The sequence below is a fragment of the Physeter macrocephalus genome, chromosome 10 (assembly GCF_002837175.3).
Source record: "Physeter macrocephalus isolate SW-GA chromosome 10, ASM283717v5, whole genome shotgun sequence".
NCBI lineage: Eukaryota > Metazoa > Chordata > Mammalia > Artiodactyla > Physeteridae > Physeter > Physeter macrocephalus.
In genome coordinates this window covers 65,482,561-65,495,692 of record NC_041223.1, presented here as the reverse complement: position 1 = coordinate 65,495,692, position 13,132 = coordinate 65,482,561, and positions in this window count along the sequence as shown.

Sequence of the window (13,132 nt, the reverse complement as noted above, 5' to 3'; positions counted from 1 at the left end):
TTCTATTTTTAGTTTTTTAAGGAACCTCCATACTGTTCTCCATAGTGGCTGTATCAATTTACATTCCCACCAGCAGTGCAAGAGGGTTCCCTTTTCTCCACACCCTCTCCAGCATTGATTGTTTCTAGAGTTTTTGATCATGGCCAATCTGACCGGTGTGAGATGATATCTCATTGTCGTTTTGATTTGCATTTCTCTATCTCATTGTAAATTTTATCAAAGTTTTTCTTTCCAGGAAACATGTGTTTGCTGTCAACTTGATAATTAAGATATAAGAAAATAAAGCATAAATGAAAGGTCTGGAATCCATTTCCTATTTAAGTTGATTAACCCTCACACTGATCCCTCTGACTGAATCACTAAACACAGATTTGCCTTGTTTCAATCCCTTTGTACATCTGCTTTCATAAATGAAACAATAAATTCTTAATTGTTTGAGGTGCATTTCTTCCTCCCAGTTTGTAAGTTCTCTGAAAGCAGGCAGTCTTTCTCTCTTATTCATTGCTGAATCTCTGTAAATTGTGGTTGAATGAATAAAAAAGTGAATTCAGAAAAATATATTAGAGCCATTCATCTGGAAATAATGCTCTATTCCAAATTGGTTCCTTTGAGAAGAATAACAAGAAATTGGTAATCTGAAATCACAAAATATCTTTTATTCCATATGTATATATGTATGATGCTATATACACTTTCCATGACCATGTTAAATTCAGTCACTTACATTATATCTCAACAAGGTAAGGTAGAACTTTCTTTCTTTTTTTTTCTTTTTTTGTGAGGTACGCGGGCCTCTCACTGTCGTGGCCTCTCCCATTGCGGAGCACAGGCTCCGGACGCGGAGGCTCAGCGACCACGGCTCACGGGACCAGCCACTTCGCGGCATGTGGGATCTTCCTGGACCGGGGCATGAACCCGTGTCCCCTGCATCGGCAGGCGGACTCTCAACCACTGCGCCACCAGGGAAGCCCAGGAAGAAATTTCTTGATGATGAAACCTTTCTTTTTTTGATGTCTTGAGGGAATCTAACTAGCTAAGTGACACCCGTTATAAAATGTTCCCTAAATAAGGCTCAATGTATCTTGTTATTCTGGAGGGAACATAAGCATCATTTCTGTGATCCGCTCCAGAATTAAAAGCATAAATAAAAAACAAAAAACTCTGAATATTCACTGAAAACTTGGGTTAAACAGAATATACCAGGAATTGTGGTTAATATGATTAAAAGTTTTAATTGCATATGTTGGAAAGCAATTTTCTAATATAACAATATAGGTATAAAATGAGTAAGAAATAATTCTAATATTGGGTAACAAAATAACTTTGGTTTTTTGCTAGCTCAACCAAGACAAATGAAACAGAAGGAATTTCCCAGTTGTTATAAAGAAAAGAATGGATAGAATTGTCTCAATTTAAAAATTTTCTCACATTAACTTGTCTTAATCTTTGGCACCTGCTAGAAAGTAAGAGCAGATGACAAAATGAATGAACACATAGCAAATGGAGACCAACAGAAGAACTTGGAAATAATCTGATCATGGTAAATTTGACAGCCTTTTCCCTTCTATTCATATAATGACTTAGTTTGCATCTGAATTGTCATAGTGATGTTTATTTTCTACTAGCAAAATTAATTTTAAATTTATATTCTTAAATTATTATGTCAATATTTCATGGTGTAATGCAAAAAAAAGAAAGAAAAAGGACAAGCTGACATGCATGATGCATGTAGTATACTACCTGGACATATCTGAAATTCACTCGGGTATAAAATGAAATCACATCTATACTAATCCCAGCCAAGTGTTTTGGAATCAGTGCCAACAATCAGGGCCAACAATCAGGGCCAACATTTCTTTTTTCTTGGTGCCTCCCCTCACCACCACATAGCACTGCCCATAGTCATTTCCATTTTTGTGAATAAATAAACAAAGCACAATCTCCTGTGCCCTGGAAAGTCTCTATAGAACTTGGCAAGTGAGAAAATGTGTGTGTATGACAGAGAGAGAAGAGACAGAGAGAGAAAGAGAGGAGAGATTTGTTAAACAATCGAAAAAAAATCTAGTGGATTATTATTGTCTTCCTTGCCTGAAAACAATATAAAAATCAGTTTTGATTTTTCCAGTCAATATATTTTTAGCAGACAATTTTAATAGAAGAGTGTAATTTTTATTTAAGAGAGAGGCCCTATTTCTTTATCAGCTATTTTATAATGTGGGTGTTTGCAGCAGTTGGCAAGAAACCCAAAGGAGATTTATCTATAGTCACCAGCTGATGCCCAAGCAAGGTTACACAGAATACATTCTGCTGGTGGCCATGATGGTTTAGGGGCTGAATGATTGCTTTTAAGTTTAGAAACATGATTTGGTTGCTGTAGCCAAATGTAATAAGTTACTCAGGACCTAACATGCTTATTAAATTATAAGTGATCCTCTGGAAAAACTCAAATATTTGTAGTTTTCTGCTAACTCAGGCACTCATTCCATCTTACAAATTCTGTTCTCTAACTGGAATACCATCTCTTAAGTGTTCTCCTGACAAACTGTTAAATCCTTCCAGCCTCAGCTCAAATACTAGCTAAAGGCAAATGATTCCCTGACATGGGAGTTCCTATGTGCCAAACTGCCATCTAGATAAAATTCTCTTATAATAATTGACTCATTTAATTCTTTGTTTGTTTGTTTGTTAGCCTGCCTGCCTCTTCTATAATGTAAGCTTGCTTTGTGTATAGGGACCATATACCTGTGGCCTTTCATTTCTGCATCACTGACATCTGACATAATTCCTAGAGAGTCAATAGCCAAAAAATATTTTTAAAGGAATCAAATAATGACAGAAAGAATGAAAATATGAGTGTATAAACTATCTTACTACATATTGCCTACAAATTATATATACAAATTATTTGACAGTATTAACATTTATTGGAAAGATTATTCTTTCTGTAGCTATTTGTACCGTGAGTATGGAATCAGAGCTTAGGGAAGTGAATTGAGTCGTCTTGATGCATAAAAGGAACAAATGGGATAATGAGATAGCTGACCAAATGATTAGAGCTGTAGAGCTGGACCCACTCACTATCTGTTCCTATTTGGAACACTCCTGCTGCTCTGTGCCTGTACACTCAGTAGGACTAGAGACACCAATATATTCATTTTGTGGGTGGAGGGAGGAGGGTGGTCAACTCTTCTCTGGGTTTCAACAGCCTCACCCTTCCCTCACCTATCCTTCTATTTCCTACTTATCTTTTTAGTTACAGTAATACTGTTGTTTAAGGTACATATTGATTATATTTGCAGACTTTCCTTTTTTTTTGGCCACGCTGCGTGGCATGTAGGATCTTAGCTCCCTGACCAGGGATCAAACCCGCGCCCCCTGCATTGGAAGCGTGGAATCTTAACCACTGGACCACCAGGGAAGTCCCTCCTTTATTTTTTAAACCTAGATTGAGATTCAATTTTATTGTAGGTTTAATAGCATAATATTTAAAAATTACATGTCTGGCCCCTGATAAACACTATATATTGCTAAATAAATAAATAAAATGTAGTCATACTAACTTTCAGGTGATTTCTTCATCTAATCTGTTATCTATGTGATGTGTTAATTTTTCCTAGGGTCACTGAGTCACCATTAGTGATCAATACATCTTTGTCTTATTGTAAGCTTATTGTAAGCTTATGTTTATCTTATAAATGTTATGTAATATAACGTGTATAAGAGAAAACATCAATATGTTCAGAATTAATTTTTTGTAATATATTCTCACCCATTTAGTTGTTTCTTGTTTGATTAACCTACAAATTCAAAGAAGAGTACTGATGTTTAGATATTCAATAAAAGTAGAATCAACTTCTATAAACAAACTATGATAACATTAATTTAATTCTGTAAATTCATTCATTTTATATCTATTTCTAATTGTTCAGTCTTTCAGAAATGATTGTTAGATATAAATTATACTTAAGTTGTGTGTGTGAAGAATAACACACTACTTTCAGCTTTGCTGTTAAGAAGTTCTGTGATCTTGGCCAGCAAAGATAACCTCTGAATCTAAGTTTTCTCTTCTGTTCTGTGGAACAAGTGCATTTAATTAATTAATCTCTGTCTTTCCTCCCAGGTATAAAATCTATTATTTTATTTGGAATACTATCAGGGATACAGGAGACTTCAGAGTTACCATAAAATGTCTATAACAACATGGCAAAAATTTTTCAGGGTAATTTCCACCTTGATAGATACTCTCCACTCTGGCAACATTCATCATTTAAGTTGACACCTACAAGCTCAAAGCTCCATTAAAAGTGATAAGAAGCACATTAGAAAAAGTTATAAGACTATATGTAGACACATTTGAAAAAACTTAATCCTTCAGGACTGGATTAAGTGCATTGCAAATGTCTGTTTACTTTTCTACATCTCCCACAAGAATTAAAACATTCTGAGGCAGGGGAACATATATTATTCATTTTTGTTTCTTTAGTGCCTCATAAATAGTATGTCCACAATACCTGTTGAGTGAATGAGTGAATAAATAAATAAAAGGTTTACATAATTCACATGTAGATCATATTTCTTCTTACTATCACTTGGAAATATATAGGCAGCTTATATTATTATAATATTCCAAATATGAGTACCAAAAGTATAACTCTGGGAACACTTGTGAAGTAGGCCAAAACTGCATTTAGTATATCTGGGACTCTTTTTATCCCGAATTGCTTGGACACATTCCCAGATACCATTGCTATATTTCTGTCATAACTTCCCTCCCCCATTCATGGTTAACTTCACCCAAAAATGTGTGTGTGTATGTCTGTGTGTCTATGCACATGCAGTGTGCTGAGGATGATGGGTGGATATGAACATGTCCAGTAAAGAATGTATTGATTCAATTAAATATTTATATTTGAGTGTTCCAAACTGCACATAATAATATATTAGGTACTGTAAGGAATTAGTGACCCACTGTCCCTCAGACCCAGATTGCATGTTTCAGTAGGAGAGCTCATATAATGGTAAGCATACAGGCATGGGAGTGACCGATGTTAATTCCTGCCTCATCAGTGCTTGTCTACTCAGCTTTTACCTATAACTGGGTCTCGCTTGGTGGTCTAATTCCCCCCTCCTTAGGTGAATGCAGGCTGCCTCACTGCATTTCTTTCACTGGGTTCCTCACAGCAGCATCAACACAAACCTACTAGTTATGCTTCTTCTGTCAGTTCTTGCAAATACCAGAAAGATTTCAGACAGTAAAATGTCCACTGATATCAAAATGTTTGAATCATAACAGCGAGGTAAATGCTAATTTCTTTGGAAAATTATCCATTCTCCTTTCAATTGTAAATTTATTTTAAATTAGACAAAAGTGATAGATATCTGCAAATCTTATCAAACCAGTGAAATAATCTATATACCATTTTGGAGGTCTCTAATATAATAGCATTATAATACTACCCTTATGCATCAATTTGTTTTGGATTCTGAAAAATAATAGAGGCCCATTAAAGAAAAAATTTAAACCGTGCTTGTAATTTCAATTTAAAAAGAGCTGCACAGTTTCTCATACTAGGACAAGCCATTATTATTTTAGGTATTGTCCTGCGAGTCATCTGCACATTTCTAAAAGCGAAAGAGGAACCAACCCTGCTCCTGTACACAATCTACTTTCTTTTCCTGTTCTCCCTCCAAAAAGGTATTCTTTGAATAGTGATTGTCTTGAAAATTGGACCTACTATTACATGGAGAAACTAATTTAGGAATGAAATAGAAACCTATATAGCCTCCAGCAATTGCTTTTGATGTTTGTTCTCTAACTCCTCGTTTGCCAATCAAGAAGAATCTGCAGTTCAGAATTTTTGCATTCTTCCTTTTGCTCTGAGACTACCTATAACCCTCAGAAGGCAGAGGTCAGACCAGGGGAACATCTGTAAAAATGCAGCTCTTTGCTGTGTTCAAAGAAATGAGCCATTTTAAAATAAGCATTTTCTCATCAGTATTCTGCACCACCATCTTTGCATGAAGGAGAAAAATACAACAGTGAACCGAAGAGATGATAAAAGATGATGACTCAGAGGGGGCAAAAAAAAGTTGCTTCTTAGTTGAGTTTAAAAGTAAGAAAAGAGAAGAAAATAGTCCCATAGTCTTCTCTTGGTGAGATATCTTTAGATCTTTTGGAAGTGTATATATTTGTATGGTATCCACTTTTAGTGCACCAGATGGAATACTGTAAGATGTAGAAAGGAGGCTTATGAGTATTGTGGACACGGGAGCTGAGCACCAACTGAGGGACAAAGCTACTCAGAGAAACACAGGCTAGCACCGCCTTGTGATAATCAAATTCACCACACGGTACCACTGTATAGTCTAGAAACTTTGAAGCTATTTTGACTCCTCTCTGCCTCGTGTGAATATGAGATATAATTTTAAATCTGGAAATCATTTTACTTGTTTGTTTTTACAAGATTTTTTTCCTTATGAACTATCTCTCAGAGTCAAATTCTCTTTAACACGTACACAAACCCTAACTTAGTAATTTCACTTAATCAACTTGTACTTAAATGGCAGTGATAGTCTTCTAACAACTTGTCCTCCCTGCAGTTACAATCAGTCAATGCTATGAAGATGATGTCTTCTTCAAACATTATTTTCTTCATGTCATTTGCCAATTTAAGAAATTTCAAGTTTTGCATGGCATATCTAATCATGACAGGGACTAATGTTGTGTTATAGACACAATGATTCTTCATTCCTTTCCCTTTGAGAAAGATTGATCCTGAGGAAAAATTTTTAATTTTTTCCCAGAGCTGATCACTGCTGTGATTGATGCTGACTGGAGAAGCAGAAAGGGGACTAAACCACCTTCCGAGAGATTGTCCATTAATCATCCAGAACCCTTAAACCCCATAATTTTTTTCTCCCCTCACCTTCTGGGATATGGACAACCCACTTCCCAAAGAGCTTTGAACAGAGGGTGGGAGGCTGGAGACCTCACGATGGGTGAGCACGATGAAGGGAAGACCCATAAGTAAAGTGGCACTGGATACAACCAACTGGACATTTTCTTGTGAGCTGGGGCATCACTAGACACATCACCACTGCTAGAGATGACTAAAGCTTAATTTAGGAACTTTTGTTATAAGATGTATTATGTTTTACACTTCCTCCCACACTCAGCTTTGGGTGGTCTCTTTCTTGCCTCCCCAGGAAAGACTAAGGAAAACTCCACATTTTTCTTCACACGTTTTAGACTTAGTCTCACTTGTGGTCCACACATCCCAACACCATGGCAGAAACTGGTCTACAGGCAGGGCTTGGATGATAGCACAGCAGACCCAAGGAGATCCAGTAATACTTATATGAGATTTTGAAATCTATCATCAGGACTTCTGAATCTTGGGTGCAGTGTTCAGCTGCTCCTCTGATTAAATCATCATCCAGAAAAGCCAACAGTGCAAATCACCATGGTGGCCAAGTTGTTAGACTTATGATAAAAGCAACTGAAGAACAGCCTGAAAGGAGCTTTCATGGTGCATGGTATACAATTTAAAAGTAGAGGTAAACTATGCCAGCAGCTCTTGAGATCAAGACTGGGGAGATGTGTTATTCTAAATGGAATGTTTATAATGAGAAGCTGGATATATACCACATTATATATTTTCAGTACATTGAGAAACTTTAAGAAACACCATCTTGATATTGCCATATAAATTCTTTAGGCAATGAGATCTTTCCTCATTGGAGAAAGAGATATGAAAATATTTTGATGCATTCAAGATACTTGCCAGGCTTCCCAGTCAGGTACTGGTCTTCAGATGTCTGAGCTCAAGCAAATAGACACCAGACTTGGTCCACTTGCTCTCGGAAGAGAGAGAAAGTTGTGAGTGTAAAGAACTAGTGATAGAAAATACTTGAGTTTTAGGTAGAAATGCTGCTGAAATGTTACTGGAGCTAATAAGGAGTAGGGAGTCACGGTTAAGAAAGCCTTGAAGGTAGAGAAACAATAGAGATTAATTAAATGACAGCATAGAAGTCTAATGCCTCTATTTCTCTACTAGAAGCTCTAACTTAGTGGTTCTCAATTCTAGCTATATATTGTAAACTCTTGTGTGATCTTTAACTTAAAAAAAAAAAATCAATGCCTGCCCCCATCCCAACTTAAACCTTAATCAAGGGGGATGCTGCCTAGGTATCTTCATCAATTTTTGAAAGTTCCCCAGGTCTTTTTAATGTGCAACCAGGGCTGAAAATCACTGACTGAACTTGAAAGAGCAAGAAACTGTGACAGTTTCTCAGTCTTTCCCTTGTTTTTGATAACTTTGTTTTGAGGCAGTTTTCTCATGATTCAACAGAGATTATGGGTTTCTGGGAGGAAGATCACAAGTAAAATGCCATTCTCAGCACATCATACCAAGGGGTGCATACTATTGAGATGGCTTATCATTGCCAATGTTAAACTTGATCAACTTGTTAAGGTACTGTTTGTCAATTTCTCCACTGTAAATTTATTCATTTTTCCCCCCTTCTTATGCTCTAATCCAGGAAGTCACCACTCGTAGCCCACACTTAAGGGGTAGCCAGTTAAGCTCCACCTCTTTGAGGGCAGAGTATCTACATACATTATTTGGAATTCCTCTGTGTAAGAGAGTTTGAATTAGCTTTTTAATTAATATTTCTACCTCTACTCATCTCCATGCCCTCTGTGCTCCCTTCATCCAGACTATAACACAGAGGTTATTTTAAAGCAGACATTCTTCCTCTGTTTAAAAGCTTCCAAAGATGGCCCACTGATAGAAACAAAATTCTAAGTCCTAAACTCAAAGTATAAAGCCTATATATACCCTATATACTCTAAACCAGTGGATCCAGTCCACGTGGCAATCACCAAGTTGCTTTTGAGCATGAGGTTCACTGGTCTCCACTTTAGAGCTCTCCAATTTATTAGCAAAACACGCCTTTGAAATATTTTAGTACATACTGCCTTTTTATTATTTTAGTACATACTGCCTTTTTATTATTATAAAATATGTGTTCTCACACAATTATTTTTATAAAAGCCATCATCCCAATAATTATATTTACTTTTATAAAAGCCATCATCCCAATAATTATATTTACTTATTATATTATTCATAAAATTTTTGGGTTTTTTTTTCAGTTGATTATTTGGAGTCAGTGATTGCCTTTTGATATTTCAGAAGTACTTGGGTACATGTCATAAGCATTTCAATTCTCTCTCATTTCTACATTTTTAGTAAAGTGATTCCATGGTGCTGAAAAATATAATTACTTTATAATCAAGAAATGTATTTTAATGCTGTTACAGACCTCTAGAGCAATGAAAATTTCTAATGTAAGATATTCCCTAGATAAGCTATGTTATGAAGTGTCATCTGCATATAAGTTATTAATTTTTTCTTCGTAATCTCTGACCTCATTTACCTATATTAAATTATATTTATCATTTATTTGAATAATTATGGTAGAATATATTCAAATTAGTGTAGTAAAACATAAAATATAGACAACTTACAATGTACTTACATATAAAGAAACTGTAATTAGAGGACATTTACTTAATATTAGAAAAAAACTATATTTAGCTATACAACCTTTTGATTTTGAAAATCTTTTATTTCTAAATTAATATTTTTAAGTTCAAATCTGAAAAATGTAAACTGTTTGCAAATCAATGTTTCACCGCCAAAAAAGCCCTAGTTTATGCTATAAGAAGGGGCATTATTTTCAATATTTCTTTGAAATATAACTATTTCAAATTCAAGGTATATTAGAAACGAGATATTGTTATTGTAGATAGGATTTGATAATTTCATATTTTTATTTCTCTTTTTTGGAAATAACTTCATCAGTACTTCTAATTATTGAAATAAGATATGTTTATTATCAAAATAAGAAAATTAAAAAGTATAAGAAAAATAATCTTTCTTTAAAGCCATATTATCTACATTTGCTACCATGAAAAACTGTCCTTGTACAAAATATCATATATATACACATACACATCTATACATATGTATATACACATATGTATATATACATGTGCCTGTAGGTAAATACATATAGTAATAAAGGGTATGTTCATGTGTCATATATGTCATATGTTCATATGACACATATGTGATACATATATATGTATCAATAGTAATAAAGTAAGGAAAGTTTCCAGAAAGAAAACATGGGATGAAAGTACAGTAAATGATCACAGTGTGGAGGGAATAGTCATAGCCTCCCTGGGTCATATCAGGTCAGACCTAGGCACTGGTCTCTTGAGTACTCCACAGAAAAATGTTGATCAGAGGCTTTGCTGCAGATGGCCCTTCACCCAAGGAAGGTTCAGACAACCAGAGGTCTGAGGAGATTAGGTGAAAATAACTGGTATGACATGGTCTTTCAATATAACAAAAAAGCAAAAGCCCAGAGGGTAAATGGGCCAAGTGAATCTGGGAAGGCAGGCAGACTGGATCCAGCATATAATAAACTTTAACATAAAGGAAAATGATCTCATAATGAAAGTCTACAATGTAGGAATGAATATTGAGTATCTAAATATAGATTGACTGTATAAAATATATGATAAAGTTTCTAATATATGATAGAGAAGACAGAACTCTAGTACTATGAAATAGTTTCAAAATATATAAAGCAAATATTGACAGACTTATGAAGAAAATTTACAAATCTATCCTCATAAAGGGAGCAAACTTCTGTCAGTAGGATAGATCAAATAGACAAACTTTTCAGGAAAGATAAATAAGATTTGAACATCACAGAACCACACACTTGATCTGCTAGACACATACGTCCACAGAGAAAAGACACCACACCAGAAGCCCCTCACCTTCCTCCTACCACACAGCCACAGGTCTACCTCACTGACATTCAAACTCTGTGTTCCCTCTTTTATAGCCAATGTCTCTCCTTTGTACTTAAAATTAATTCTCCAGGTATATCCTATACCCCATATTCCCTTCCCATCCCTTTCTCAATAATGTAAGGGAACTTTTTAAAAGACAAACCCAGGTTTGTTTTTTTTTTAAAGAGATAGAGTACAAAAAAATAAATATATTGTGTATACTTCTTAAAATTTTTTTAAAACATCTTTATTGGAGTATAATTGCTTTACAATGGTGTGTTAGTTTCTGCTGTATAACGAAGTGAATCAGCTATACGTATACATATATCCCCATATCCCCTCCCTCTTGCGTCTCCCTCCCACTCTCCCTATCCCACGCCTCTAGGTTGTCACAAACCACCAAGTTGATCTCCCGGTGTTATGCGGCTGCTTCCCACTAGCTATCTGTTCTACATTTGGTAGTGTATATATGTCCATGCCACTCTCTCACTTCATCACAGCTTACCCTTCCCCTTTCCCGTGTCCTCAAGTCCATTCTCTACATCTGCACCTTTATTCATGTCCTGCCCCTAGGTTCTTCAGAATTTTTTTTTTTTTACATTCCATATATATGTATTAGCATACAGTATTTGTTTTTCTCTTTCTGATTTACTTCACTCTGTATGACAGATTTTAGGTCCATCCACCTCACTACGAATAACTCAGTTTCGTTTCTTTTTACGGCTGGGTAATATTCCATTGTATATATGTGCCACATCTTCTTTACCCATTCATCTGTCGATGGACACTTACGTTGCTTCCATGTCCTGGTTATTGTAAATAGTGCTTCAGTGAACATTGTGGTACATGACTCTTTTTGAATTATGGTTATCTCAGGGTATATGCCCAGTAGTAGGATTCCTGGGTCACATGGAACTTCTATTTTTAGTATTTTAAGGAACCTCCATACTGTTCTCCACAGTGGCTGTAACAATTTACCTTCCCACCAACAGTGTAGGAGGGTTCCCTTTTCACCACACCCTCTCCAGCATTTATTCTTTGTATATATTTTGATGGTGTCCATTCTGACCAGTGTGAGGTGATACCTCATTGTACTTTTGATTTGCATTTCTCTAATAATTAGTGCTATTGAGCATCTTTTCATGTGTCTGTTGGCCATCAGTACATCTTCTTTGCTGAAATGTCTATTTACGTCTTCTGCCCATTTTTGGATAGCGTTGTTTGTTTTTCTGATATTGAGCTGCATGAGCTGCTTGTACATTTTGGAGATTAATCCTTTGTCAGTTGCTTTGTTTGTAAATATTTTCTCCCATTCTGAGGGTTGTCTTTTCATCTTGTTTATGGTTTCCTTGGCTGTGCAAAAGCTTTTAAGTTTCATTGGTCTCAGTTGTTTATTTTTGTTTTAATTTCCATTTCTCTAGGACGTGGGACAAAAAGGATCTTGCTGTGATTTATGTCAAAGATTGTTCTTCCTATATTTTCCTCTAAGAGTTCAATAGCGTCAGGCCTTACATTTAGGTCTTTAATCCATTTTGAGTTTATATTTGTGTATGATGTCAGGAAGTGTTCTAATTTCATTCTTTTACATGTAGCTGTCCAGTTTTCCAGCACCACTTATTGAATAGGCTGTCTTTTCTCAATTGTATATTCTTGCCTCCTTTATCAAAGATAAGGTGACCATATGTGCGTAGGTTTATCTCTGGGCTTTCTATCCTGTTCCATTGATCTATATTTCTGTTTTTGTGCCAGCACCATACTGTTTTGATAACTGTAGCTTTGTAGTATAGTCTGAATTCTGGAAGCCTAATTCCTCCAGCTCCATTTTTCTTTCTCAAGATTGCTTTGGCTATTCGGGGTCTTTTGTGCTTCCAAACAAATTGTGAAATTTTTTTGTTCTAGTTCTGTGAAAAATGCCATTGGTAGTTTGATAGTTTGCATTTGATAGTTTGCATTGAGTCTGTAGATTGCTTTGGGTAGTATAGTCATTTTCACAATGTTGATTATTCCAATCTAAGAACATGGTTTATGTCTCCAACTGTTTGTACCATCTTTAAATTCTTTCATCAGTGTCTCACTGTTTTCTGCATACAGGTCTTCTGTCTCCTTAGGTATGTTTATTTCTAGGTATTTGATTCTTTTTGTCGCAGTGGTAAATGGAAGTGTTTCCTCAATTTCTCTTTCAGATTTTTCATCATTAGTGTATAGGAATGCAAGAGATTTCTGTGCATTTTTTTTCCTGCTTCCTACTCAAATACATTG